The sequence below is a fragment of the Dermochelys coriacea genome, chromosome 3 (genome assembly GCF_009764565.3).
Source record: "Dermochelys coriacea isolate rDerCor1 chromosome 3, rDerCor1.pri.v4, whole genome shotgun sequence".
Lineage (NCBI taxonomy): Eukaryota > Metazoa > Chordata > Testudines > Dermochelyidae > Dermochelys > Dermochelys coriacea.
The window spans coordinates 8,020,768-8,048,667 of NC_050070.1; the positions used below are offsets into that span (position 1 = coordinate 8,020,768).

General features: G+C 40.0%; 1 protein-coding gene and 1 long non-coding RNA gene across 2 annotated transcripts in view; one reads left to right on the top strand and one right to left on the bottom strand.

The window, feature by feature from the left end:
- LOC122459161 lies at nt 1–27,488 on the bottom strand. The gene is made up of 3 exons (XR_006279665.1): nt 27,206–27,488; nt 6,981–7,048; nt 1–944 (listed from the first exon to the last, which is right to left on the bottom strand). It is a non-coding gene; the product is annotated as an uncharacterized LOC122459161 (long non-coding RNA).
- The window catches only part of MSRA (methionine sulfoxide reductase A), a 461,649-nt gene that overhangs the window by 2,772 nt on the left and 430,977 nt on the right, over nt 1–27,900 (top strand). The gene's annotated exons all lie outside the window — the stretch shown is intronic.

Genomic DNA, 27,900 nt, shown 5'->3' on the forward strand with positions numbered 1-27,900 from the left:
TAAGGATGTATTTTTATTGTAAGGTTCTTGTGACAAAAATATATTACAAGAGGAATGTACAAATGGTTTGGTTTGCAGAAGTTACCAGGACCTGGAGATAAATATGATACTTTAATTATGTTCAGCTTGGTTCTGTTTTGTCATAATGTATGCAGAAATAAAAAAAAAAAAGGAGTTCTGCTTCAGATTTTTCTCTTTTAAAAACTGCATAGACTGTGACAGGCTAAATCATCATACTGTAATTGATATCTTATATATTTCTGAAGTTTCTCCTACTTCTTTCATGGGAATCTTTGTTAATTTCTGTGAAGTAGTGTTTTCTGGTAATCTACTTGCATTTATTTGGTCTAAAGCAATTTTTCTCAGTCTTGGTACTTGCAGACATTTTGCTGTTTTCTTTCACTACAGTAGAGAAACTGAAATTCATATTTGAAAATTAGTGCTTTAAGCATGACTTTTACAATGTGTTAGCGTGTATTGTCATGCCCTGTAGTAAAATTAAATATCACTTTCTGCTATCCTCACTAACCAAAGTTTAGTTATTAAATCATCTTCAGTTGCTATATTGTATCAAATGTTGATATGAGTAGATTAGAGGTTTATACTTTAATTGACACTATATATACACACATACACCCCAATTATAAATACGTTTAGTGTTCGATTTTGTGAAGTGGTAGTATGTAGGACTCTTGCTCCATTAGTTTGATCAGTTCAGGTAGGTAATGCTGTAAATAATTTTTAGTTAGTCATTTGTTTGTGATCTCAGTCCTGTTCCTAGTAGAGAGATTCGCATCACAGAAACAGCCATCTCACTTGTCTTTATATGATATAGGATGCAGGGGCACTACTTCTTCATTGCCAGTATATCAAGACATTAACATCAACTTCATTTACCTCTTTCTTTGCGCATGTGCTCAATGGAAGAGTCCTGAGAGGAGCTGCTGGAGAGAAAGAAAGGAGGGGGCTTCCCATCGCAGCGCCAAACATGATGAACCCCAATTTAGGGAAACTTCAGTTATGCATGTTTTTTGTTTTGCCTATGGTAACTTATTCTGATTTTTTCATGCTGAAAAATCCTACTGATTTCTGAGGTTTTACTTTTGTTGAGCCATCTAACTAGTTTATAGACATAGATTTCATAGATATTAAGGTCAGAAGGGACCATGATGATCATCTAGTCTGACCTCCTGCACAACGCAGGCCACAGAATCTCACCCACCCACTCCTGCGAAAAATCTCTCACCTATGTCTGAGCTACTGAAGTCCTCAAATCGTGGCTTAAAGACTTCAAGGAGCAGAGAATCCTCCAGCAAGTGACCCGTGCCCCATGCTACAGAGGAAGGCGAAAAACCTCCAGGGCCTCTTCCAATCTGCCCTGGAGGAAAATTCCTTCCCGACCCCAAATATGGCGATCAGCTAAACCCTGAGCATATGGGCAAGATTCACCAGCCAGATACCCAGGAAAGAATTTTCTGTAGTAACTTAGATCCCATCCCATTACAGCCACTGGGCCTATTTACCATGAATATTTAAAGATCAATTAATTGCCAAAATCATGTTATCCCATCATACCATCTCCTCCATAAACTTATCGAGTCTAATCTTAAAGCCAGATAGGTCTTTTGCCTCCACTGCTTCCCTTGGAAGGCTATTCCAAAACTTTACTCCTCTGATGGTTAGAAACCTTCGTCTAATTTCAAGTCTAAACTTCTAAATGACCGGTTTGTATCCATTTGTTCTTGTGTCCACATTGGTACTGAGCTTAAATAATTCCTCTCCCTCTCCGGTATTTATCCCTCTGATGTATTTATAGAGAGCAATCATGTCTCCTCTCAACCAAGACATATTTGGCTATCTCACTAGAGAGGCCAAGAATTAAATAGACATGGAGACTAAATTGAACAATCTCTGAAGCAAGAACATTCTCTACATTTTACTGGATTAAAAGTTTAGGATTGAGATATATTAGCTTGATTATCTGGGGAATCTTGCAGTGATGCTTGTCTGAATCTGTTCCAGGGATATACAGGATTCTAGTCTCTATTGTTTTCAGGCTAGTATCTTTCATGAGCAGCAAATCCATCTTTTGGTAAAGGCAACCACCTTAGTATTTTCCTGACAGAGAGGATGGATGGTGGTGCAGTTCTGATTCTATTTGCTATTAAACTATTCAGTTGTAATTTAAAAATATTTGAAAACTTTTTCCTCACTGTCAACATTTATCTTTCAGCAGCTGCATTTCCCAGTTTGAATCTTAGAGAAGAATGGTGATCCATTGGTTAAGGCACTGGACTAGGATTTGAGAGATCTGGGTTTGATTCCTGCTTTTCTTCATATTGCTTGTGTGACCTTAGGGAAAAATCACTATTTTTTTTAAAAATCTCCCCACCTGTAAAATGTCAATAAATAATACTTTTTCTCCCATCCTTTGATTATGGTGTCCATTTAAATAGTAAGCTCTTTGGGACAGGGACTGTCTCTTACTATTGCCTGGCCAATGCACACAATTGCAGTGGTTTAACTAAATCTGTTTAATATCGTGCCATTAGTTAAACTGGTGCATCTTCTTGGTGCAGTCAAGCCTTGTGTATATCTACAATACCTGGTACAAGAGGACTCTGATTTCTAGGCAGTCTCTAGCCAATACTATAATACAAATTAATAACAATAAAAATACCCAGATATGCACACAGTAGGCCAAATTCATCCCTAGTGTAACTTAATAGTTCCAGATTCTCCTAGTGACAGTGATGTAAATCTGGGGTAATTCCATTGAAGCCAGTGAATGTACTCTTGATTTATGATGGCATATTTTAACAGAGAATCTAGCCTTATGGAACTATGCCGGGGATGAACTGTGTTCATTGAAAGGAAAATAGACCCCATTGTGAGCAGAAGTATGTAGTAACAAGGTATAATTTTACAGTTACGGTTCTGATCAGCAACACATTTTGACCCTGTTTTCAAATATTTGAAAGAAAATGTTTAAAGGGACACAACCAACTTAAAAATTACAAATTTGTCCAGAAATATTTACCTATTGTTACAAGTAACATATAAGATTAGTAAAAATCAGTAGTTCTCAACCAGGGGTCCACGTACCCCTGGGGGTACGCAGAGTTCTTCCTGGTGGAACATCAACTCATCTAGATATTTGCCTAGTTTTAGAACAGGCTACGTAAAAACCACTAGCAAAGTCAATACAAATGAAAATTTCATGCAGGCAATGACTTGTTTATATTGCTCTCTATATACTATACACTGAAATGTATGGACAATATTTATATTCCAATCAATTTATTTTATAATTATATGCTAAAAATGAGAAAGTCAGCAATTTTTCAGTAGGAGTGTGCTGGGACACTTTTGTATTTTTATGTGTGATTTTGTAAGCAAGTAGTTTTAAGTGAGGTGAAGCTTGGGGTACACAAGACAAATCAGACTCCTGAAAGGGGTACAATAGTCTGGAAAGGCTGAGAACCACTGGTATAAATTAGAGACAATGTTTTTCATCCCCCCACCCCACTTTTGTTTACTTTGTGGATTTGACATCTCTTAGTATGGGCAGTTTTGCTACTGCTGTATAGTCATTAATTATTTAGTTTTCTAATGTTTCTAGTCTTTCATGAAGCAACAGTGGAGAGAAAAGCATTTAAAAAAACAGGAAAATGTTATTTCCAGACCACAGAAATTGGGAGGGAGACTCATGGATAGGCATAGTACCTGAATTTACTTTTTACTCTTTTTAAACAGATTTAAAGTTGACTTTATTGCTGTTTCAGCAAGTGTTACATGAATTTAGTGCATCAAATGAATTCTCACTGAATTCTAATTATACTTAGAATTAATTTCTCAATCTGATTTGCTAAACTCAAGAGACAATGAAATTAAATTGTTTTGTTGATTTTATTTTTTTTAGAGAGGCTTCAGATCCTGTGGGTATAAGCTTGGACAGGACTACAGGGAAATTTCTAAGGAGGCCCCAAGATTTGGAGGCTTTCCAAGAACTCTCTAAGCAATAGCAGATTATAAACAAAGATCCCACAGATTTGTGGATTGAATTCCTGGCTTGCAGGTCCCTTAGCATCCAGCCCTGGAGAAGTAGTGGGAATTTGGCTTGGGACTGAAACTGGATACGGTTACTCTCTTTTGCCTCTTCTGCTAGAATTTTGCACATGTGTTTCAATGTAAATTCCATTGATGTCATTAGTATAGATAGCTGAACTTTTGGGACAAATGTATTCCATTTTAATCAGAAGGAAAAGATACTAATTTCCTTAGATTTGGTTCATTTCATATAGAATTTTTAAAGAAAATGATATGTTCTCTTAGGAATATCATTCCTCCAATAGCTGGCTAATTTCTATGATACATGTTGATGAAAGTCATTTGAACCTTCATAGCTTGTGAACATGCGGTAAGGTAAATTAATGGCACAAAAGTAGAACTAATCTGTTAAAATGTAGTGGCGTTTGTTTTGCTCTTTTACGTATTTGTTATAACAGATTTTCCTCTCCCGTTAATCTTTCTTTTACCATCTCAAAATATGTACCACATTAGCTTGTTGATTGCTTGAGTTTGAATAACTTCTTTTTTTGCTGGCAGCTGTAAAAAGTGGTCAATAGTATTTTATTTTGGTTTAATGCTAATATTTAAAGATTGGCAATTTTTGCATTATCTCTTCAACCCCTTCATGTGAAAGAGACTTTTTGTACTTTGTAGATAGTATAATCAGAAAGCAAGAGAGAGATGCTACAAGTAAGCCTGCAGTTGAAAATGCAGAAAGCCCAATTACCAAATGTGGGTGTCTGACAGGATATCCAAATCCCCTACTTAATGCCTTTACAGTTGCCCACGAAAAGATTAGTTCAAACTCAACCAATCAGCAAGCTAATATAGTATATATTTTGAGACTGCAAAAGAAAAGTTTTCAGAGTAGCAGATGTGTTAGTCTGTATTCGCAAAAAGAAAAGGAGTACTTGTGGCACCTTAGAGACTAACACATTTATTTGAGCATAAGCTTTCGTGAGCTACAGCTCACTTCATCGGATGCATTTGATGAAGTGAGCTGTAGCTCACGAAAGCTTATGCTCAAATAAATTTGTTAGTCTCTAAGGTGCCACAAGTAAAAGAAAAGTAAATGGGAGGGGGAAATCTGTTTATAACAAGTGGGTAAAAAACAAAACAAATTCCACTACATTTGAAAAGGTTAATTCTACTTTTGAGCCATTGATTTACCTTATGCCATGTTCAGAAGCTATGAAGGTTCAAATGAGTTTTAGCAACATATATCACTAGAAATTAATCAGATATCAGAGGAATGATATTCCTAAGAGGACATAATTTTCCTAATACCATTTTTTTTAACAACTCATTTCCTTAGACTTAGGTCATTTCATGTCTTTTCCTTCTGCATTAATAGGCAATCAGTTTGCTCCAAAAGATTGCCTATCTGTTTTGAAGTATAAAGGCCAGAACTCTGCTCAGTGCGTCTGAGAAGAGAGGAATGTAAAGATGAGTGTACCCGAGTCCTCAGGGCTGCTTTAATTTACACTGGCTTGTAATGGCATAGGGGCCATTATACTGGCAGGAAACGCTGGAGCTCAGTGAACTCTAACCATGCCCCTTAAATCTCCAATACTTTCCTATGAAGAGTGAGAGTATGGTGTTGAGATGGATATGCTGGCTTTATGACATTTGGAATTTCCTACATGTCAGGGGAATCTCCAGCTGTCCATTTAAGGCAGCTTTATTGTTTTGGGCCTTCAAAGTGGCCATAGTATAGAGTAGGATCTGGCCCCTAATTCTTATGTAGTGCTTAAAGATTTATATCATTTTGCTAGTTTGGGGAATGTGTCAACATAGCAATTCTGACAATTTGTTATATTATCTAAAAAAGTGAGATTTTTTTAATGGAACTGCTGAATTAAATATGAATAAATCTAATGTTTTTTCATAACATCAGTAAAATGTGTCAACATAACAATTCTGAGAATTTGCTAAATTATATAAAAAGTAAGATTTTATAATGGAACTGTTGAATGAAGTCTGTGAATATATCTGATGGTCTTTCATAATGTGAGCAATAAAAGGAAAAAGAAAAATGTTTGATATTTTTTTTCCTAAGATGATTAAAAAAATCCTGTTGACTATGAAAAAATGAACACACTGATTCAGTATCACCATACTGTAACTTTGCAACCTGTCATGATCCAAATGTAGGTTCCAGTGTGAAATTATGCTTCAGAATCAGGCACGGAAGAGCAACAATAATGAAGGAAGTTTAAGATTTAGTAAAATTAATTTCTTTAACATTTTCTGTAGCTTCCGTTTCTTGATTCACTATTTTCATGTAAATAAATTGTTAACTGGCATTCCATTTTTATAAGGGGTTATACTAAATATAGGTAAAAAGAAGGGATATCCCCACAGGAGGGACAATTCCAGAGGTATGATGAATATCAAGTTAATAGACTCTGTGTATTGTATTTCTCAAGTTTCAGTTTTCCTTTCCAGTTCATCAGAAGAGGGAATTGCTTATCTCTTCATTTTAAAGAATGACCCTCATTTATTGCATTTTTGATCCATTGACTTCTATAAGTTTATTACATTTTCATTATAGTTTGATCAAGCATGCTGAGATCCAGATGAGAAAGGATGTAAAGTGACATTACATTTTGCTATGGCACCTTGTTTTTAGAAATTCTTTAGTATTTGAAAGACGTGACTTCTGAAATTCTTGAATGGTTGCAATGTCTCTTAAGATTATGCATGAAATATTTTCTTTTGAAAATAGTGGTGGCAATAGAAATATGCATGTCATGCATCCTCTTCCTTTTACATTTTTGTCTTTTTTTGCTTTTGGCAAGTGTACCTAAACATTAAATAACTCTTATCAGGCTAAAAATGTAACTGAAAAATTATTAAAAATTGGACTGACATTGGCAAAAAGGAATGACTCTTTAGCTAACTCTTACCTTTCCGTTTTAGAAGACGTTGCAGAAGTTATGAAAATCTAATTTTGTGTGAATTTTGCATTTGACGTCTGCAAAAGAGACAAAAAAAAATCAAAAACAGGAACAGCCATTGATAGATCAATAACTTACAAAGTATCTGTTTGCAGAACTGCATAACCAGCTGTCAAATGTAGTTCTCAAGGTAACACTGCATTGCTGAAAAACTTTCATTTCCTTGTCACCTCTAAATACAGCATACCATAAAGAGCTAAGTCATTCATTAGTAAGTCCTTGACAAGACCAAACCAAACCAAAATAAATGTAAAAAAACCTACCAAACAAAAAGCCCACCAATCTCCTCATTCCAGTCTCTGGAGTTTCATGTAGACTACTTAGCATTCTTCTCACATTCAAATGTTTGCACTGGCATGAAGCAACCCTGCACAAAGCCATACCTCCTCAGGACTGTGGCGGGCCTGATAACTGAGGTAGCTCTCCACAGGGTTTCTCCCTGGCAACAGAATGCAGGTTGCTGGGAAACAGCATTACTTAAGGAGTAGAAACTTGACCCAACTGGCAGCCTCTTGAATGCAAATAACGCTTGAAGGAGACTCAGAAAGCAGAAACCCTAACTTTATAAAATAAAAAAGATTTCAAAAGGACCTTTATTCAGAGGATTATTTATATATGTTGCTCTGAAGATTTATTCCAAATTGTGGAATAAAGGGGGATAATTATTTTTAGTGAAAGGTAGGGGGTTGATAAGCAAGATTAAATAGCTGCTTGTGACAGTGGTTTTGGAAAGACGTGTATCTAATACATAAGGGCCAAACACTTGCATTGATAAACATAACCTGTCAGGATGAGAAGTAAACCCAGGAATTACATTTACACAGGATTTTTTATTTCAAAGGATAATATTTCATATTACTATATAATAGACCTGGGATGAATATGGTCCATTTTGCTAATGGTTTTAACTCCATTTTGCCTTCAAAGAAGTTATAGTGATGAATTTGACCCTACATTTATTTAGGTAAGTCTGTGAGTGTAACAAACTCTCAGAAAGCAAAAAAATATAGTGGGGAAGCTGAGTGCCCCCACTTGCTGTAACTTAAGCCCTGTTGTGCCTAACTAGTGCAGGACATATGGAGTCCAATTATACTTTCAGTTATACCCATGTGGCTTAATTGACGTTAGTGACATTGTACAAGGGTAGATTAGGTGAGAATCTGGACCATAGTATATAAATCACCTACTATTTGGCAACTCCCTCATTGGAATGCCTTAAATATAATAGGGTCTGATTCTCCACTGCATCAGTTTATAGCACCAGAGCTACTCCACTGACTTCACTAGAATCATATGTGCATACAACTGTTGTAATGTAGTTGAGGATCAGGCCTAACAATGTATACAAGTTAAGATGATGGGCTATTACAAATACACAAGTACTAGTAAGTGCTGATATAGTAAAAGAAAACTACATTATAGGTTAAATTGTGTCCTGGTTAGCGTGGCAGCACAGGGGTCCTTATGCCTCTGTGTTGGTGATCCATATCACAGATAACAGTATAGGAGAGAAAGTAGGCTCCACGTTGTAGTACATTTCTTCTAGGTAGGTTGGGATGGAGAGTGGGCATAGCTTTGGTCTGACCCCCCCAAAATGTACTGGGCAACATACGTGGTGGTAGGTATAGACCTAATACAGTTTGTTCCTTTCTCAAAACAACAGGGTACTGAGAGGGAGATTGTGACTCAGTCTAGTCACAATTGTGACTGAATTCAGGCCATGTCTACACTTAAGCCACTACAGCGGCACATCTTCAGCTGTGCTGCTGTAGCACGTCAGTGTAAACACTCACTACAGTGACAGGAGGCGTTTTCCTGTCACTGTAGTTAATCCACCTCCCCAGGAGTGCATAGCTAGGTTGATGGAAGAATTCTCCCATCGATCCAGCAATATCTGCACTGGGGTTTATGTTGGCATATATTCAGCTATTGTGGGGGTAGATTTTTCATACCCATGAGAGATGTAGCTATGCCAATGTATGTTTTCAGTATAGACCAGCCCTCACTCTTCTTTGGTTACTCCTGGGACAGAGCAGCAACACACTGCCTCTTGTTTAGGGCAGATCATTATCTCACAATTTAGTACTATGCTTTGCATTCAGTGTCAGGGCTTGAAAAGTTTGTGTGACATCTTCTAGCCCAAGGACCAACCTGTCAAGGTCAAAATTAGCTGTTTCTCCACCCCCTTACACTAACAAGACTAAGTTCCCTGCAATTTAAGGCCCTGATCCAGCAAGGTATTTAAGCATGTGCCTAACTTTTAGTCCATGAGTAGTTCCTTTAAAAAATCAATGCTGAATCAGAGCCAAAATAAATGAAGCAGTTGTATACTATTTGTGTTTAACTGTTGTGTTGCCAATCAACTGTTATTTTATTTATATTGTGGAATTGTTCAGAATGTATTTGGCGCTATCCAAGCACAGAGGCAGACACAGTTTTTGTTCTGAAGAGCATCAGTGTTTTTAATGTATTGAAAAAATTAACTTACTGCTAAGAATGGTCAAATAGCAGGAAAAATATAAATTGAGTATATTTTTTCATTGATTTTTCTCTGGTGTTAGCTGAATAACATATTCAGCAATATTATCTGACCAGCTAATTGAATACCACCATAAATGTGTTGAATAGATTATTAAATGAATACTGGGGAAATTCATACATTCCTCAAATACTATTTGACCAACCTACAACTCTCTCTTACTTTTGTCATATCCTCTTTTCCTTACTGCTTTGTACTGACCTTTTCTTTCTTTCCTGTAATACACATAATGTAACTTTTCCTAAGTTGTCTGCAGAGGTGTGTTCCCTCTTTTCTTTCTCTGTCCCACATATCTTCTCTTTCTTTCCTTCTCCTTACATTGTGTTTGGTACTGCCTCTCCTATATTTTTTCTCTCTCCTTTTCCCCCTCACTTCTTCCCCAGAAATCTTTCTATGTATTTTGTTTCCTAACTTACCCCATTAATATCTCGTGTTTTCTCTTTCTAAGAAGCAATATTGGGGTTTCTGCATAGTAAATTGTGCAGAACTATTTTTAGAAATATGATGGAAATTCTGGTTACAGTTCCCAAGTTAAGGTTGAGCTGAGTTTTTTGTGCTCAAAGCAGGAATTCAACCACTTTATTATCTTTGGGTTTAATGTTCATGTATGAAAAGTGTAATAAAAATTCACAGATAAAAGCTATGTTAAATTGGAGTTAAGGTTATGTACATAGAAGCAGCTTAAGGGTAAAAACATTGCAGTTATGTTGTAATTACCCCATAACAAACATTACAAACCCAGGAGATTCAGAGTTAGGTTAAACTTCAAGAAATTCAAACAGGCTAAGTTATGGCAATGCACAGTTAAGGGATCCAAACATTAGCTCTGCACTGTAGTGAAAACAGGAGCAAAAATAAAATAAAATAAAAGTGATGTGTCTTTAAAAATCAATTTAATCACTCTGGGACTACAAACATGTATGCACTAATACTATGAAGTGAGCTGTAGCTCACGAAAGCTTATGCTCTAATAAATTTGTTAGTCTCTAAGGTGCCACAAGTACTCCTTTTCTTTTTACTAGTTTTATGGTCACTGCATGGTGTTACTGCAGAGCAGAGTTAAGGTCCTTTGAGTGCATTAACTGTGCATTTCCATATCTTACCCTGTTTGGATTCCTGTGCCATTTAACCTGAACTCTGAATTTCCTGGGTTTGTAATACTTGTTTTGGGGTTAATTACAACATTTCTTGTCATAATTTTAACATTAAGTTACAGATATGTACTCAGCCTTAATGCCGGTTTCATGTAGTTTTGTCTAGGACTGTGTAGTGTCTTGGAAAAACCTGTTTGGCTTAATGAGGTATGTGATGGGGTACACAAACCCCACACTTGGCCCAAAAGGGGTAAAGGCAATATTGGGCCCAGGTAGGCCTGTTGAGCACTTTTCAGTTGGAGGAGTGTGTTAAATGGAGCTCAGAAGCTCAGGCAAGGAGGGGTGGACAGGCTACTGGAAAAAAGAATCCTTTGGCAGGAAGCCAGACAAAAGGTACAGCCTGAGAGGGGATCACAGAGTGGCTAAGGCCCCCAGGGAGTGTCTTCTCTAACCACCACCCACTTCAAGAACTAGCAGGTCTCGAAGGGGCACTTAGGTAGGAAGTAGCCCAGGGCAGTGGACTTAGAATCTCTGCAGGGAGGATCCTGCCAGTGTTATTTCCCACAGGGCCCTGGGACCTGGTGGAGAGAGAGGGCCTGGGTCCCCTTACCATGTGCTACTTAAAGGCAAATGCCCAGACACAGTGGGGAAGCCCAAACATTCCCATCCTGGAGTCAGGAACTAGGCACTACTACCACTTCCTCCCTGACAAAGCGATCAGGGATTGGCAGTCAGGTGCACTAACCACTAGGCTACCCGAACCTCCAAGCCCCCGTTACATGTTGAACAATGGTAACATATGTTGAACAATGGTAAACTGTGAATATTAAAGTTTTTCTGCAGCATATAAGAAAGTGTTATTGTCTTGATCTGTTATTTTATTTATGTATAGAATTACAGTGCTATGATAAGTTTGCACCTCTTAACCCCTTTTTTATTTTTTTTCAAACCTTTATTAGTATATAGGAACTGGTGTTTAAATTTCCACTTTGAATGAAATCCTAAGCATGAATAATTCCTTATTTAAAATGAGGTATAAAACAAGGGACTGTATAATAATGTTTATTCCAATTATACAGTTTCAGATTTATTAGTTGCAATTCACCCCTTGCATAAGCATTGGCCCATAGTTTTAAATTTGAGGTCTTATTTTCCAGTTGAGCAGTGCATGGAAGATAGTATGAAATAATGTACCTTTATAATCTTTCACTGAATATTGAAAAAGAAAATTTTGTATTCTGTAATACAAGAAACATTTGTGCCCCAACAAATAGATATACAAATATGCCCTGAGTATTTTCGAAGATCAGCTAGAGAATGTATGTGCCCAAGTGGCTGATTTCCCAGCTCATGTACACCAAGTAATTTCAGGGCAAGACTGAGTCCTACATGTGTTTAATATTTGCGTTAGGAATTGCATTTTACAAACATGTAGTAAACAACATTAATCTGTGAATGAAATGGCTGTGTGTCACAGAGGAAAATATCTTGAAAGGATCTGCGGTTACCTGCAGTTTCCCAAAGGTTGTGCTTCCATTTAAAAATAAATAAATAAAAAGTGTGTTTCATGTTCTGTAATCAATGGATGATTTTCTGATATGGTGTAAAAACTACACTAAGAGCTTTTTTAAGGTTATCAGGAGCAAAATAACTGCACCAGAGATAACATTATAATATATATGTAATCTGCAGGGGTTATTGGGTTTGCTTCTTTCATTTATATTCTCGTGTGGGTGCCCCCTCCTATCTAGTACACAGTTGTAGAAACTCACTTCTGTTACAGTTATCAGTGCTGTCCTGATGTGTGAGGCTGTGAATGGAACTGCAGCCTGTTCTGAAAGAGACTTCACTCAAAAATTTTTTAAAGTAAGTTAAGCTGCTTGATAAATAAATACTTTTAATTGTATACATGCTCCCCATAATAGTGGTCAGAGTGATGAACAAGGAGTTAATATGCAATGCAATTCAATCAAAACCAAAAGAATAACATTTAAAATCTAAATAGTGTTAACAATTGGCTTTCCACACAGTCTGTCACTTATAGTCAGCAAATGTAAGGAACATAAGGTGGGTATAATATGGTTACATACATTCAGTTAAGTGAGTCAGCAGTTTTTATATATATATTTTTTTTTACTGGTTGCCAGAACTGGTGTTTGGGCCTTCAGTGCTTTCTTTGATGGGCACCTTTAGCCTTTATGACTTTATAAATGTCAAGGCTATCCTCAATTTTAATTTTTAAATGCAAATAAGTAGCAATAATAACTCTGATTTATCATTGAGAAATATGTCTAAAAAAACAAACAGGAAGATATAAAACAGTCACTAGGATTGAAAGTACAGTATAGTACTTTCTTCTTATTAGTCATATATTATTCATAATACCTACCTCCTGTAGTTAACTGAAGGCTAGTTTTTGGCCCCATGAAGCCAATGGCTTTGTCTCTCTCAGTTTTGGAGGGGGCAGGATCTCAGATATCTGCGTGTGGCAGTTGGTGGCACTATGGGTGCCACAAGCTCTCTCCTGTCAAATGGCTAGCTTAGGGTTAACTAAGCTGGCTTCTCTGCTGGCTCCTGAATAAGTGGGGACTCGAAGGGAAAGAAATCCCCTTTGAAACATTGACCGTTATCCATTAGCAAGATTTCTGTCTTTCCAGAATTGAAAATTGGGCATGTTTGGCTCATGCAGTCATCAATGTCATCTGAACAGGTCTCCAGAGTGGAGACTGAGTTATTGAGATCCAGAGAGGAAGAGGTGTATAGCTGTGTTTCATCAGCATGCTAATGATACTTTACAGTATTCAGAAATGATCCTTGACAAGGAGAGAAACTTGGGAGAAGTTGCATTTCAAATTTCTCAATGTTGATGCTCAGTTCTCATCCTCATCCAATTTGAATGCTGCATTTACATATTCTAGAAGGAAATGGAGGGATTTTTCAGACACATCAGTAGTCTCCAATGCAACAAGCCATAGTCAATAGTCTTGAAAATTTACTAGAGATTAGAGAGGTCTAGCATGACCAAAATGGCTAATTAAACTAGCTGGAGATTGCTCCTGAGCCCTTCTAACATGGTTTGACCCCCCAAAAGTAAGCTAGAATTCTCAGGGGAAACTCCCAGGATATCATAGGTGTTAAGGAACTGCTGAAGATGAAAGGCTATCACTTTCTAAATTACTGTCCACAAAAAGGGAAGGCTCAAGACAGAGAAGAAATTGGCAAGCAATCCAACATCAAAATGTGGTTTCTTATGTAAAACATATTAAGGAGTCTTAAGGGAAAAGTCAGTGACTTTACATCTGATTTTTCTTGTAGACCTTATTTTCAGAATTCACCTGACATAGTTCTTTTCTTCATTCTCCCAAGGACTTTACGGCTCTCCTCCATTTTCCCTATCATTTTCTCCTTAAATCCTTTCGTAAGGAAAGGAAGTTGGATTTAATTGCTCTGGAGCCCATTGATGCCACTTCTTCAGGTGACCAGAAGGATCACTGAATACCCATGCAGACAATTCCTTTCCTCACAGGCTAAATATGCTGCTTCTGAAAAGAATTCACCCTCTGCTGCTATAGGATGAAGGAGACTGTGCTTGGGACCTGAATTTAGATCCCATGCATGATACTGTATTTGGCTGCTTTTAGATTAGAGATTTGGTTTTGAGTAATAAGCGCATTTAAAATCATTTGAAATCCCACAGCTTCTATTATTTTTGCCCTTTTCTAACTTATTTCTGTCCAAACTGATTTGAAACAAATTTGCCAATATTAAAAGCAGTTCACTCATGGATTTAGATTTTATATTGCCAAGTTTTAGCTTAGAATGCCAGTGTATGGTTTTTTTGACCAAGTTGTAACCCTTTAAAAGATGGAGCTTTCATGTAACAGCTGACGACCTGTGTAATGCTGCCTGTAGCCCTTCTGTAGTATCGTAGCTGATGTGTACCAAAACAGTGTAAGGAAAATAAAAGTCTGATTTTTATGGATGATGCTTTTAAAAAAATCAGATGTTCTCTGTGGCTATTTTGTAACTTGAAAAGGCATCACGGAGCATCTAGGCAATACTTCTTCAGCTGGTTTCTGACTACTCTGTGGATTAATGCATATCTTATGTCTTCTATAGTCCTTTCTGTGTGGTTTATTTGGCCTCTACTGCCAGTATTTTTCATGGATTGCTTTATCACAAGGTACTGAAGGCAGTTTTCTCCTATTATAGTAGAACTCCCCATTCCACTCACCAAGTGTAATTCACTCTTGTGTTGAGTGCCCTGGCCTATACAATTCTTAAGTCCTACTTAAATGCTTAACATGGTGCTTAAGTGAAATATACATGGTGGGCTTTGTATGGGCCCATCCACACAGAGATAAATTTCATCCAGTTAGTAGAATTTCAATCAGTGTAGAGCCTACCTTACAACAGTGGGAGATAGAAGAACCAAGTCTTTGCTTTCTGTGGTTCTGAAGGATGCTAGTAGTGCTCTCTCATCACCATTCGCCAGCCCCTTTAATATCTATGGACAATGAGGTGCATTAAGGATAGCAATCTGTGAGAGTTAACAATATGGACTGTTATATATATGTAAGTGGCAGTGGGTGCTAATATAATAAACTAAGACAACTGTAGTATATTTTATTCAGTAGAGTGCAAATCTAAAATGGACAAATGAGAAAACATGAGTAAAAATTTATTCTTTATAGACTGCTAGCTGAAATTCAAATGAGGGATTGAGATATTAAGCTGTGCAGAACCATTTAAAAATATTCAATGTGTATAAATCTAATTGATTAGCAATTCATGGTCTGATGTGGGGTGCAAGTTGAAGCATTTGTCATTTGAATTTTAAAACAAAGCTCTTGTTCAGCATATAACAAAGAACATGTTCTTCTTCCATACATGTGTAATGACATAATATGATCCCAGTTTGGGCAAAGTCAGTATCTTAGATTCTTTTTGTTCTTTCTATGCTATCCTTATGAAATTTGAGACTTTCAATCCACTTCACAATTAGTGGAGTTTGGCTGTAATCCAAGTTAACTATAAATAGGTTCCTCTGCGCCTAGCCAATTCTACCTCAAGTGGTATACATATGTTTCCCAAAGTGTACAGTATAATAAAGTTTCTCTGAATAACAGCCACAAAAGTCTGTGAATTTTAGGTACTAATATACTATTCTTTTCAGGTAGCTATGTTTTGCCTGCAAGACTGGTAGGAAAGTGAAAGATATCTAAGAGCACAACTATGTTTAAACTTTAGTGCAAGGACTTTGATGTGTAATGAATTTTCAGAAAAAGTTCTAATAAGGACTGGGCAAGCAGATAGGGAAAACCTCTGAGCATGTTCAAGCAAGCCCTGTTTGAGTCAGCCAAGCAAAACCTGACCATCATGAGAGTCAAATGTAGCATATGTGGCGTCCTGTTGTCAAGTTGTTTACGTTGTAACATCACATTGTGGTGTCAAAATAGAAGAGCACAAGTTTTTGAAATATATCCCCACGATGGAAGGCATAGGAAAGGACCAACTGCTTCCCTCTGTAGCAGCCCCTCTCTTGCTATTTGTCTGCAGTTAAGGGATAGAGAACTCCACTTGACTGACGTCCGGACATGCTGACTTTAAAAGCCTTGAGCTGTGACAGTTCAGATTTGCATTCAGCAGTCTTAGCAGCTTTTATCTGAACAGGACTTTCATTGGAACTTCCTACTTCTCGTGTTAATCCTTTCCAACAGTATTACATGACTAGTTCGGCCTCCTCAAAAAATGACTAGATGACATCTAGGTGCACAAATGAAATCTTAAAATAAGGAAGTTGTATAGACAAATATTACTGGAAAAGCCATGACTGAAAATAAAGTACTTATTTTTATAAATGAAAACTGAGATGCCCATAATTACTCATATATTTTAGTCTTATTCACTTATTTAAGCATTTTTACAGCATCATCATGATATTTGGGCGCCTAACAATAAATTAAAATAAGACAAATATGGGATCCATGAGTCTCCCTTTATCCTCCCGAATACGAATGCCTCACTAACTATTGCTTAAGTATCAGGGGGTAGCCCTGTTAGTCTGTATCCACAAAAACAGCAAGGAGTCCGGTGGCACCTTAAAGACTAACCGAATTATTTGGGCATAAGCTTTCATGGGTAAAAAACCCACTTCTTCAGATGCATGGAGTGAAAATTACAGATGCAGGCATTATTATACTGACACATGAAGAGAAGGGAGTTACCTCACAAGTGGAGAACCAGTGTTAACAGGGCCAATTCGAGCAGGGTGTCAATAATTGATGAGGAGGTGTCAGCTCCAGGAGAGGCAAAGCTGCTTTTGTAGTGAGCCAGCCACTCCCAGTCCCTATTCAAGGCCAAATTAATGGTGTTAAATTTGCAAATTAATTTTAGTTCTGTAGTTTCTCTTTGAAGTCTGTTTCTGAAGTTTTTTTGTTCAAGTATGGCTACTTTTAAATCTCTTATAGAATGTCCAGGAAGATTGAAGTGTTTTCCTACTGGCTTTTGTATGTTACCATTCCTGATGTCCAATTTGTGTCCATTTATTCTTTTATGTAGAGACTGTCCGGTTTGGCCAATATACATGGCAGAGGGGCATTGCTGGCACATGATGGCATATATAACATTAGTAGATGTGCAGGTGAATGAATCCCTGATGGTGTAGCTGATGTAGTTGGGTCCTCCGATGTCGTCACTACAGTAGATATGGGGACAGGATAGGCAATGAGGTTTGTTACAGGGAGTGGTTCCTGGGTTAGTGTTTCTGTGGTGTAGTGTGTAGTTGCTGGTGAATATTTGTTTCAGGTTGGGGGGCTGTCTGTAAGCGAGGACTGGCCTGCCTGCTAAGGTCTGTGAGAGTGAGGGATCATTTTCCAGGATAGGTTATAGATCGTTGATGATATGTGGAGAGGTTTTAGCTGGGGGCTGTATGTGTTCTGTTATTTTCCTTGTTGGGCCTGTCCTGTAGTAGGTGACTTCTGGGTACCCGTCTCGCTCTGTTAATCTGTTTTCTCACTTCCCCATGTGGGTATTGTAGTTTTAAGAATGCTTGATAAAGATCTTGTTGGTGTTTGTCTCTGTCTGAGGGATTGGAGCAAATTCGGTTGTATCTTAGGGCTTGGCTGTAGACAATGGATCGTGTGATGTGTCCTGAATGGAAGCTGGAGGCATGTAGATAAGTATAGCAGTCACTAGGTTTCTGGTATAGGGTGGTGTTTATGTAACCATCACTTATTTGCACGTAGTGTCCAGGAAATGGCTCTCTTGTGTGGACTGATCCAGGCTGAGGTAGATGGTGGGGTGGAAATTGTTGAAATCCAGGTGGAATTATTCAAGGGCCTCCTTCCCGTGGGTCCATATGATGAAGATGTCATCAATGTAGCACAAGTAGAGGAGGGGCACTAGGGGACGAGAGCTGAGGAAGTGTTGTTCTAAGTCAGCCATAAAAATGTTGGCATACTGTGGGGCCATGCGGGTACCCATATGTTCTGGGCCAAGGTGCTCGAAGCACCACAGGCCTGGCAGGAGTACTTTGAGAAAAACGAGGCTTACACACAGCTGTGAGTTATTGGCTTTATTGAAGGTTAGTGACCCACCCGCAACGGGGACTCCAAGTGTTGCAGTCACGGAGGCGGGGAACCCAGCACACCGGAGCTTTGCCTGGGTCGGAGTCCAATGGTGGGGCAGACAGTCAGCGTTAATAAGCACTACACAAAAACAGCTCATGAATATAGAATTAGGTGCTTCTTAAAGGGGGGCTTTCTACTACCTGGCGAAGGGCCATGCAAAGCAGCTATGTTCTTCAAGAACTATCTATATCCTGCAATAACACAGCAGCTGTGTCCTTCAAGAACTATCTTCTACAACAACAAAGCAGCTATCTATGCCCCACAGTAACCTCTCGGCTTGAGAAAGCGAAAGTTCCCTAGCTAGGCCGTAACAAAGTCTTCCGCAGTCCCTTACACCATAGCAGTGCCATTGACTTGAAGGTATAAGTTGTCCCCAAATCTGAAATGGTTGTGGGTGAGGACAAAGTCACAAAGCTCAGCCACCAGGTGTGCTGTGGCCTCATCAGGGATACTGTTCTTGACAGCTTGTAATCCATCCTCATGTGAAATATTGGTGTAAAGAGTTTCTATATCCATGGTGGCCAGGATGGTGTTTTCAGGAAGATCACCAATGCATTGTAGTTTCCTCAGGAAATTGGCAGTGTCTCAAAGATAGCTAGGAGTGCTGGTAGCGTAGGGTCTGAGGAGAGTCCAGATAGCCAGATAATCCTGCTGTAAGAGTGACTATGCCTGAGGTGATAGGGTATCCGGGGTTTCCAGGTTTATGTATCAAGTAACTATTGCTGACTTTTTCCTGCCACTTAAGGGACCTATACCCAGTAATAAAAGAAATCACTAAAATGAATGGTTCAAAAAAACAAGCTCCCAAACAAGCTTTGGAAAGCTATTGGGGCGGTAGGTTCCATAGGTAGGTGCTCTTTATTATGAATGCTAAGAACTGACAACAGGAATGTAATAGGTGAGAGGCTGCTTAACTTAACCTCAAAATGACAAAACATGTCAAGATAGTAAAATAATTTCTTAAGAATAAAGAGAATGTTCCTGTCTGAGCAATAGTCCCATAATCAAACATCCAAAATAAAGTGATTCATTATTTTCATGGATTTGTATTACGTAAGCACTTTTCAAGGCAGACAAGAAGAAAGATGAGGAACATGCCAGACATGGCAGAGGGAAATTAGAGGGGAAAGCTATTTAGAAAAGCTGGACATGCACAAGATCACGGGGCCGGATGCAATGCATCTGAGGGTGCTGGCTGATGTGATTGCAGAGCCATTGGCCATTATTTTTGAAAACTCGTGGTGACCAGGGGTAGTCCTGGATGATCGGAAAAAGGCAAATATAGTGCCCATCTTTAAAAAAGGGAAGAAGGAGAATCTGGGGAACTACAGACTGGTCAATCTCACCTCAGTCCCTGGAAAAATCATGGAGCCAACCTGATTGCTTTTTATGATGAGATAAGTGGTACTGTGGGTATGGGGAAAGCGGTGGACATGATATACCTTGACTTTAGCAAAGCTTTTGATACGGTCTCCCACAGTATTCTTTCCAGCAAGTAAAAAAAGTATGAATTGGATGAATGGACTATAAGGTAGATAGAAAGCTGGCTAGATCATCAGGCTCAATGGTAGTAATGAACAGCTCGATGTATAGTTGGCAGCCAGTATGAAGCGGAGTGTCCCAGGGGTTGGTACTGGGGCCGGTTTTGTTCAATATCTTCATTAATGATCTGATTGATGGGATGGATTGCACTCTCAGCAAGTTTGTGAATGACACTAAGATGTGGGGGAAAGGTAGATACACTGGAGGGTAGGGATAGGGTCCAGGGTGACCTAGACAAATTAGAGGATTGGGCCAAAAGAAATCTGATGAGGTTCAATAAGGACAAGTGCAGAGTCCTGCACTTAGGACGGAAGAATCCCATTCGCCGCTACAGGCTGGGACCGACTGGCTAAGCAGCAGTTCTGCAGAAAAGGACATGGGGATTACAGTAGACGAGAAGCTGGGTATAAGTCAACATTGTGCCCTTATTGCCATGAAGGCTAATAGCATATTGGGCTGCATTAGTAGGAGCATTGCCAGAAGATCAGGGAAGTGATTTATTCTCCTCTATTTGGCACTGGTGAGGCCACATCTGGAGTATTGCATCCAGTTTTGGGCCCTCCACTACAGAAAGGATGTGGACCAATTGGAGAGAGTCCAGCGGAGGGCAAGAAAAATGATTACGGGGCTGGGGCACATGACTTATGAGGAGAGGCTGAGGGAAGTGGGCTTATTTAGTCTGCAGAAGAGTGAGTGGGGATTTGATAGCAGCCTTCAACTACCTGAAGGGGGATTCCAAAGAGGATGGAGCTTGGCTCTTCTGAGTGGTGGCAGATGACAGAACAAGGAGCAATGGTCTCAAGTTGCAGTGGGGGGAGGTTTAGGTTGGATATTAGGAAAAACTATTTCACTAGGAGGGTGGTGAAGCACTGAACGGGTTACCTAGGGAGGTGGTGGAATCTCCACCTGGCTTAACAAAGCCCTGGCTGGGATGATTTAGTTGGGGTTGGTCCTGCTTTGAGCAGGATGTTGGACTAGATGACCTCCTGAGGTCTCTTCCACCCCTAATCTTCTATGATCCCATGATTCTATGATCTAATTGCCATCATAGATGTCTGTATGCTAATGCAAGAAGTATGGGAATAAACAGGAAGAACTAGAAATACTAGTGAATAATCACAAACATAATGGGCATCAGAGACTTATGACTGGCATATTGGTATAGAAGATTACAGCTAGTTTAGGAAGGACAGTTGGGGAAAAATGGGAGGGAGTGTTGCCTTGTATACCAAAGATGTATACCCTTGCAATGAGGTTGAGATAGAAGTGGAAGGCAGACATGTTAAAAGTCTCTGGGTAAGGATAAAAGGGATAGAAAACAAAAAGATCTGCATCTTAGCAAAGAAACAGAATGAGGTCTCCTTCCTCCAGCAGACCCTATGTGTCTCTTGATTTTCAGCTGGAAATGCTTTTCAAAGAGGGACTCTAACTATAAAAAGAGGTCCCCAAGACCCACCCCTCCTTCCTCTCCCTGTCCATCTCACTCTTTGCACCTGAGAAGACAAAAGGAGTGGCTGTTGGACTGGAGGAAGGGTCCTGACCTGAAGAGTTTGGTCAGTAATGCTGTTGGAATCATGTGGTGAAAAACTGCTTTAAATCTAATATAGTTTAAGTTATGCACTAGAAATAGTTTTATCTTTATTTTTCTTGTAACCATTTCTGACTCTTATGCCTCATTGCTTGTACTCACTTAAGTGTATTAACTACAAAGAGAGAGATTTTGTTTTATTGTTTCAGCTAATCCAGTGTGTTTAAGTTGAAGTGCCTGTGTAACTCCATTTAGGGTAGCAAGTTGTGTCCATATTATTTCTTTAAAGGAACAGTGGACTTAATATATTTGGATTTGCCCAGGAGAGGGCTGGGCAGTACAAGACATAAATTTTTGAGGGAAAATATGGGACTGGGAGTTTGTTGCGGTCACCCTGAGGTCTAACTAAGGCTGGTCACTGCCACGGCGTGACTGTCAGGTTGCAGTTACAGAAACACATCTGGGAGTGACCTGCATGCTGGCAAACTGTTTGTGAGTGGTCCAGGTTGGGAGCTACAACAGTAGAGCATTGCACGCTACCCCAATGTGCAAGGCAAGGCTGACACAGCCCCACCACTGCTCTGGATTGCACCCTGGTATGTCACAGTAGGTGATCAAGAAGTAATGTGTAAAAGCTAGAGAGAACAGTTTCCAATAGTCAAGATGAGAGATGACCAGGAATGGGCAAGCTTTTTAAATAGATGCATAGAAGAAAGAAAGGATTTTAAAGACGTTGTGAAGGAAAGAAAATATGGGATTTTTGTGACACTTTGGCTGTGGTGGCTAATGGAGAGGGCAGAATTGAGTTCAACACTGAAGTTGTAAGTCTGAGTGACAGTGAAGAAGATAATGAAATTTTTAGCTGATATATGATGGAGTATTTGGGGAGGAAGATAAGAAGTTTAGTTTTCACCGTGTTAAGTTTGGGTTGGTAGCAGGAGATCTAATAGTAATGAAGTGTCAGAGTTAGCTGGAGATGTGAGTATTCAACAAAAAAAATATAGGGATGGAAGAGTAGATTTAGGAATCAGTATAGAGGTAGTAGCGGAAACCGTGAGAGTGGATCAGGTCATCCATGATTAGGATAAATTGGAAGGCAAAAAAAGGAAACCGAACACAGATCCTTAAGAGTCATAGACAGATAAGAGGAGAAAAGAGTGGGAGGAGTCCCTGAAGGAGCAGTTGGAGAGAGAGGGAGAGGACAGGGTCACAAAAGCCCAGGAAGGGAAGATACTCTTGAATTTTTCTCTGAAGAATCTGGTATTCTCTGATGTGGTTTGGATTACCCCAACTGGGAGCACATTTGCGCTCTCTGTCTTGGCCATCATCTTCTTGCACCACCTCCTCTTCCTTTTCTGGGCAACAAAACCTTCAACCAATGTTTATTAACTTCAGGGGCTGCATCCTGTAACCATAATGAGCTTTTATCTGGTAACTGTTGATCAGTGTGCCTCTTCATTATCTCCCCTTTTACCTCTGCAAAATATATCACTGGTCCCAATATCCACATTACCACACCATTTTGCCACTTCATCCCTCCCTGTAATTTTGCACCCATACTGTCTTCCCTGGGTTGAAAAATTTGGGAGGTTTATGTTGTAGGTTTTTCACTGTTTGCTTTTCCACTGGCTCTCACAAATTTCAAATTTATTTTTGAAATGTTGGTGCATTTTTCACTGTGGATTCAAACAGAGCAGTCTCCCCAGCTCCCTCTAGTGGCAATTCCTTCTTATGCACAATATTCTAATGATATGTTTCAGAGTAGTAGCCATGTTAGTCTGTATCCTCAAAAAGAACAGGAGTACTTGTGGCATCTTAGAGACTAACAAATTTATTTGAGCATAAACTTTCGTGGGCTACATCAGATACATAGAATGGAACATATATTAAGAAGATATATATTGTGACAAAGCTCTGTCCTTGCCTCTGTGGGTCCCACGTTTCCTGGTGGATTTCACTAGCCTCAGAGACTCACTGTGACGCTCCACGTAACCCTTCTTTCTCTAGAGACAAGGGTCACAGTCTACTGAGACATTTTCATCATAAGCCAGCGAGGGAGGTGAGGAGAAGTTATCCTTCCTTGCACAGTCTCTGTTGTCTCCCAGTCTCAGTGATTAATCAGGGGGCAAAGGTATTGGGGGGGGAAGTCCAGGCCCACCCTCTACCCCGGGCTCCAGCCCAGGGACCCTAATAGTATCAGCTATGGTAGCTGACCTTTTAGAAACATGACATGTACAATTCCCTGGGCTACTTCCCCCACAGCAGCCCTCACTTCCTCAAGCTCCACTTCACCCTTACCTCAGGGTCTCCTTCCTTGTGCCTGCTATGGTGTGTACTACTCAGCCTCTCCAACCATGCAACTTCTTCCCACAGCTCCTGACATGCACACCCACCTGACTAACTGGGAGGCTTTTAACTAGTTTCAGCCAGCCCCTGATTGGCTTCAGGTGTCCCAATCAACCTAGCCTTCTTCCTGCCTTCTGGAAAGTTCTTAATTGGCCCCAGGTGTCTTAATTGACCTGGAGCAGCTGCCATTTCACTTATCCTGGTACCAGGGATTTGTTTAGCCTGGAGCTAATATATCTATCTCCCGCTACTCTTCTATAGCCATCTGGCCTTGCCCTGTCACAATATATATATACATACAGAGAACATGAAAAGGTGGAAGTAGCCATACCAACTGTAAGAGGCTAATTAATTAAGATGAGCTATTATCAGCTGGAGAAGAAAACTTTTGTAGTGATAATCAAGATGGCCCATTTAGACAGTTGACAAGAAGGTGTGAGGACACTTAAGATGGGAAATAGATTCAATATGTGTAATGACCCAGCCACTCCCAGTCTCAATTCAAACCCAAGTTAATGGTATCTAGTTTGCATATTAATTGAAGCTCAGCAGTTTCTCATTGGAGTCTGTTTTTGAAGCTTTTCTGTTGCAAAATTGCCACCTTTAAATCTGTTGCTGAGTGGCCAGAAAGGTTGAAGTATTCTCCTACCAGTTTTTGAATGTTATGATTCCTGATGTCAGATTTGTGTCCATTTATTCTTTTGCATAGAGACTGTCCAGCTTGGCCAATGTACATGGCAGAGGGGCATTGCTGGCACATGATGGCATATATCACATTGGTAGATGTGCAGGTGAACGAGCCCCTGATGGCGTGGCTAATGTGATTAGGTCATATGATGGTGTCACTTGAATAAATATGTGGATAGAGTTGGCATTAGGCTTTGTTGCAAGAATAGGTTCCTGGGTTAGTGATTTGTTGTGTGGTTTCTGGAGAGTATTTGCTTCAGGTTGGGGGGCTGTCTGTAAGCGAGGACTGGTCTGTCTCCCAAGATCTGTGAGAGTGAGGGATCATTTTTCAGGATAGGTTGTAGATCTTTGATGATGTGCTGGAGAGGTTTTAGTTGGGGGCTGAAGGTGACGGCTAGTGGCGTTCTGTTATTTTCTTTGTTGGGCCTGTCCTTTAGTAGGATACTCTTCTGGCTCTGTCAATCTGTTTTTTCACTTCAGCAGGTGGGTATTGTAGTTTTAAGAATGCTTGATAGAGATCTTATAGGTGTTTGTCTCTGTCTGAGGGATTGGAGCAAATGCAATTGTATCATAGAGCTTGGCTATAGACAATGGATCGTGTAGTGTGTCCTGGATGGAAACTGGAGGCATGTAGGTAAGTATAGCGGTCAGTAGGTTTCCGGTATAGGGTGGTGTTTATGTGACCATCGCTTATTAGCACAGTAGTGTCCAGGAAATGGATCACTTGTGTGGATTGGTCTAGGCTGAGGTTGATGGTGGGATGGAAATTGTTGAAATCATGGTGGAATTCCTCATGGCGTCTCGCTTAATTTAGGGTGTTTTACTCCAAAACCAAATTGATCTCTTTGGTGCTTTCGGAAAAGTACCAAAACAACAAGTAACAAGAGTTTTTTCTGGCTCACCAAAATTTGAGAGATACTTTCTCCTTCTATTTATTTTTTTAGATGGAACTTGTATCATTCTGTTAAAAAAAATTGTGGTAGTTGCATAATGTTTCTTTAGAATCCTATGTCCTTATATTCTGGATCCCTTTATTGTAGAAACAAATTTCTTTAATAATGGTGGGAAAAACAACATTTTCCAATATTATAAAAACAGCCATTTAAAAAAGAAATCATTATTTTTTGTAGCATTTGCATAAAAACACTGTTCAAATCCCTGAATATATGTTGCAAAATATTCCTCTTTTTTGTTATATTAGAAACTGTCCATATTATCATATGTAACCATTTTATCTTTACTCTCTCTTCCTGTTTTTTGTTTTGTTTTTGTTTTTAATAATCCCATTCTTGTCACCAGTTTTTGCTGTTCTGTTTCATGGCAAACAAATAGAGAAGTGTGACAGGGTTGGGCTAGATGGCTATAGGAGAGTAACAGAAGGCAGATATATTAGCCCCAGGCTAGGTAGGTCCCTTTTCCTGGGTAAGGTAACAGGGAAGGTTCCAGAACAATCAGGAACCTTCTGGAGACAATTAAGACAGGCTGATTAAAACATCTGCAGCCAATCAAGAAGCTGCTAGAATCAATTAAGGCAGGCTAATCAGGCCCCTTGGGTTTTAAAAAGGAGTTCACTTCAGTTTGTGGTGTGCGTATGAGGAGCTGGGAGCAAGAGGCACTAGGAGCTGAGAGTGAGAATGCAGACTGTTGGAGGACTGAGATGTACAAGCATTATCAGACACCAGGAGGAAGGTCCTATGGGGAGGATAAAGAAGGTGTTGGGAGGAGGCCATGGGGAAGTAGCCAGGGTGTTATAGCTGTCGCACAGCTGTTCCAGGAGGCACTCTAGACAGCTGCATTCCACAGGGCCCTGGGTTGGAACCCGGAGTAGAGGGCGGGCCCGGGTTCCCCCCAGATCCTCCCAACTCCTAGTCAGACACAGGAGGAGTCAACCTGAACTGTGAATTCAGAAAAACGGTGAAGCTGAGGGCTGCCGTGAAGCTCCAAGGTGAGCAAATCCGCCAATAAGCGCAAGACCCACCAAGGTAGAGCAGGAACTTTGTCACAGAAGTTAGACAAAAACATAAAATACTCTTGCTGGAAGTTTGCAGTGTAACACTACTCTATTTCTTAGAATTCAGAAATGTAACACACAAGAACCGCCAAACAAGAAGCATGCTACTCCCTAAAACAGAAGGGCACAACTCATCTTACTTTATTTACCCATGAGGGAATTCTGTGCAAAAAAAAATTCTGTACCAAAAATTTAAAAATTCTGCACACAATATTTTAAAATTCTGAAAATTTTATTTGTCAAAATAACACTATATAATCACACCAATTATTTTTGTAATTTATTTCAAAATGCCTCTCAGCAACTATGTTTGTAACAATACAAGCACACAAAAAATTCCCCCCCAGGGTAGAGAATTAAGAAACCCCTATGACACCCCTGCTTCTCTGCCCCTTCCCCCATAGAGCCCAACTGGGGGTCCAGACACCCACAACTCCTCCCCCCCAGAGCCCAGCCGCTGCCTCCCCAGCCCAGACACTCACACCCCCTACCCCTCAGAGGCCATGTGGTGTCCCCCGGCCCAGACACTCACACCTCGTCCCCCACAGAGGCCAGCTGTGGGGCCCCCCCGGCTCTGACACTCACACCTTGTCCCCTCCAGAGCCAGTCACAGGGCTCCCTGACCCAGACACTCACCCCCCCACCCTTACTCCGCAGAAGCCAGGTGCCGCCCCCACCTCCCCCTGGCACAGAAACTCAAGCCTGGTCTACACTGGGGACCGGGGATCAATCTAAGTTACGCAACTTCAGCTATGTGAATAACGTAGCGGAAGTCGATGTACTTAGATCTACTTACCGCGGTGTCTTCACTGCGGTGAGTCGACGGCTGACGCTCCCCCTTTGACTCCGCCTGTGCCTCTTGCTTTGGTGGAGACGCTCGACGGGAGAGCGCTTGGCGGTCCATTTATCCTGTCTAGACTACATGCGATAAATCGACCCCTGCTGGATTGATCGCTGCCCATCGATCCTGCAGGTAATGTAGACAAGCCCTCAGAGATCCTACCCTCCTAGGGTGCAGGGATCCAGAGGGAGAAACAGCCTGATGCTGGGTCTGCGTGCTGTTGGCAGGGTCTGGGCGCTTCCTTCAGGGCATGCTGGGAATTGCAACTGCTGGGAACCTTCCTTTTCTCTCCCACTGGCCTTGTTTTCCATTTGTGAGCTGAGCTCTGATGGGTCCAGCGACCCCTACTGGCAGCCAACATCTCTGCATCCCATTTCTGTGGGGAAAAAAAGGAAATTCTGCACACACAACATTAATTTCTGCAATTTTCTGCATTGCATAGTGGCGCAGAATTCCTCCAGGAGTTAGTATTATTCTAGCTGTCTACTGACTGGCTAATGCTAGGCCCAGATCACACACTTCCCTATGGACCCCTCTATCCTGCAAACAGGATCAGGAAAACCTCCTGATATATAAAGAGAGCTTCTAATTTTAAACAAATTTTTCAGTACACCACACTCACTACTGGAGGAGACAAGATACTGGGCCAT